Source organism: Bos grunniens, chromosome X (assembly GCF_055505025.1).
Source record: "Bos grunniens cultivar Pamir isolate PY7600 chromosome X, Bosgru_T2T1.0, whole genome shotgun sequence".
Lineage (NCBI taxonomy): Eukaryota > Metazoa > Chordata > Mammalia > Artiodactyla > Bovidae > Bos > Bos grunniens.
This window is the reverse complement of record NC_141194.1, coordinates 66,472,514-66,475,754: the sequence shown is the minus strand read 5'-3', so window position 1 is coordinate 66,475,754 and position 3,241 is coordinate 66,472,514.

Sequence of the window (3,241 nt, the reverse complement as noted above, 5' to 3'; positions counted from 1 at the left end):
ATGGACTGCTTGGATCTCCTTGCAGTCCAAGGGACTCTCAAGAGTCTTCTCCAACACCACAGTTCAAAAGCATCAATTCTTCGGCACTCAGCTTTCTTCGCAGTCCAACTCTCACATCCATACATGACCACAGGAAAAACCATAGCCTTGACTAGACAGACCTTTGTTGGCAAAGTAATGTCTCTGCTTTTCAATATGCTGTCTAGGTTGGTCATAACTTTTCTTCCTTTTAATTTCATGGCTGCAGTCACCATCTGCAGTGATTTTGGAGCCCAGAAAAATAAAGTCTGACACTGTTTCCACTGTTTCCCCATCTATTTCCCATGAAGTGATGGGACCAGATGCCATGATCTTTGTTTTCTGAATGTTGAGCTTTAAGCCAAGTTTTTCACTCTCCACTTTCACTTTCATCAAGAGGCTTTTTAGTTCCTCTTCACTTTCTGCCATAAGGGTGGTGTCATCTGCATATCTGAGGTTATTGCTATTTCTCCCGGCAATCTTGATTCCAGCTTGTGCTTCTTCCACTCCAGCGTTTCTCATGATGTACTCTGCATGTAAGTTAAATAAGCAGGGTGACAATATACAGCCTTGATGTACTCCTTTTCCTATTTGGAACCAGTCTGTTGTTCCATGTCCAGTTCTAACTGTTGCTTCCTGACTGGCATATAGTTTTCTCAAGAGGCAGGTCAGGTGGTCTGGTATTCTCATCTCTTTCAGAATTATCCACAGTTTATTGTGTTCCACACAGTCCAATGGTTAGAATGATATAATTCAATAAGTTCTTGAAACACTAAACATCTGCTTTAGCTGCTAGGAACACTTCTGGCAATACAGGCATCATACCAAACATTACTGATAAATCTCTCTTATGCTATTGACTGAATGTTTTCTCACAAAATTTCTATGTTGAAACTTAATTACCAATGTGATTGTATTTGGAAGTAGGGTCTTTGGGAGGTAGTTATGTCATGAAGGTGAAAACAACATGAATGAAATTAGTGCCCTTATTAAAGAGACTCCATAGAGCTCTCTCACCTCATGCCAGATGAGGACTCAGCAAGAAGAAAGCTGTTTATGAAGCAAGAAGTGGACCATCACCTGACATAGAATCTCCCAGCACCTTGATCTTGGAGTTCCTAGCCTTCTGACCGATGAGAAATAACTTTCTGTTGTTCATAAGCCACCCAGTCTGCAGAGTATTCTGTTATAGCAGCGCAAATGGATTAGGACATTCTATATAAAGTCCATTTGCCACCAGATCCCAGGTAACTATGTATTCAGTAGATTTCTTTGCCTTACCTTAGGTGTTTTCTGTAAATAATTTTCCTGACAAGTGGCACACCTTTGTATTATTTCTTGAATTATATGATCCTTCTTCCAAATGTGGTAGGATTCCAAGGTTTTCAGTATATTCCTTTTGTTCATGGCATGGAAAATCCATCCAAGCATATAACAAATGAGATACAAAAACACTGCTATAACATGAGTCCCATATTCATATGATATTCTTCATAGCTCCCCTTGGTTTCCAATGTTCTAAATCTTACAGAGTTGTGTATTTCTGAAATTGTGAATAAGAGTTCCTGGATAGAAGTAATGAGGCTTCAATCTGCCCAGTTAAAACCTAAGTAACACTTTCTGAGTCTTGGTGTGTAAATTAATTTCCTTTAGATATGTCATCTTGTTGTCCAACATGAGTTCTACAATAAATTTCAGAAATCTGTTGGAGAAGCTGGGGTAACCCTAATAAATCAGCAACTATGTTTCTAGTGTGATACTTCAGTCACCACAGCTGTGAGAAAGTTCCCTCTATTCCTCCACATTTGTTCCATAGCATGACAGACACCAAATGCATATTTACTTTCAGTATAGATATTCACTTTAAGATTGATGGCTGCTTTACAAGTTTGTATAACAGCTAAGAGTTCTACTTCTTGTGCTGACTTTAGAGGATAAGCCTCTAAAACCTCTTGAGGATTGATTACTGTATATGATGCTTTTCTATTTCTCTGTGAGTCTCTCACGCAAACTTCATCAGTGAACAATAATCAATAAAGATTAGGAAAAGGAATATTAGCTAAATCAAGTAGTTTGAGTATCTTTTCTAACTGTGAGGGAATCATGTTCATCTATTTGGTCAGGATTTTCAACAGAGTAGCTAGTTTCAAAAGGTTACACCTTCCTAGAATAACATTAGGATTAGACAGTAAGACTTGCTCATACCTAGTCCAGTGGCACAGTAACAATGTTGTATCTCTTTTTTAGTTTTTTTTTCAATTATTTAATTTATTTTAATTGGAAGCCATCCATCAACATAAATTAGCCACTGTTATACATGTGCCCCGCCCCGTCCTGAACCCCCCTCCCACATCCCTCCTGACCGTGTTATATCTTATGAATTTATAAAATGGCAGTAACAGCATGAGGTGCATATAAGTAAATTAAATATTCCAGAGTCAAAGCCTGAGCCTTTTCAATTAGAATACCAATGGCTGCTAAGGTTTACAAACATCCTGGCATTTCCAGAACAAAAGAATCCAACAACATATAAAAGTAAGCAATTAGCCTATGATCGGAGCTTAACTTTTAAGAAAGTGCACCACTAGTAGCTCCCTTGTTTTCATTACAAAAAAGGAGGAATATTTTGTCAGTTAGAAACTCTAAATACCACTAGGTTACTCTAAGGGTTTAAAAGCCTTCTCTAGCTTGTTTGGACTACAGTAAAGATTCTGGTGATGCATCATGTGATATCTCGATATCTGGTTAATATTTTCAGAAAAGGTAGAGATACATTGTAATACCCAACCAACACCCAACATTAGTGGGTTTTTTTTCATGGTAGGTTATTTCACTTATAAATAGGCTGACTTTGGGCTGGAACTACCTTTTGTCTGTTGACTAATATCAAATGTCCCAAATATCTGACTTCAATTGGACGGTACTGAAAGGTTGTTGCTGAACCACAAAAAGACGCCAGGATTCTTGGCCTCTGGAGGAGAAGAATTCAATCTGGGGCCAGAGACGAGGCTTGATCGCTCAGAGCTTTGTGTAACAAAGTTTTATTAAAGTTTAAAGAAGATAGACAAAGCTTCTGACATAGGCATCAGAAGGGGGCAGAAAGAGTACCCCCTTGCTAGTGTTAGCCATGCAGTTATATACTCTCTAATTATTTATTCAGTTCAGTCACTCAGTCGTATCCAACTCTTTGCGACCCCATGAATCGCAGCACTCCAGGTCTCCC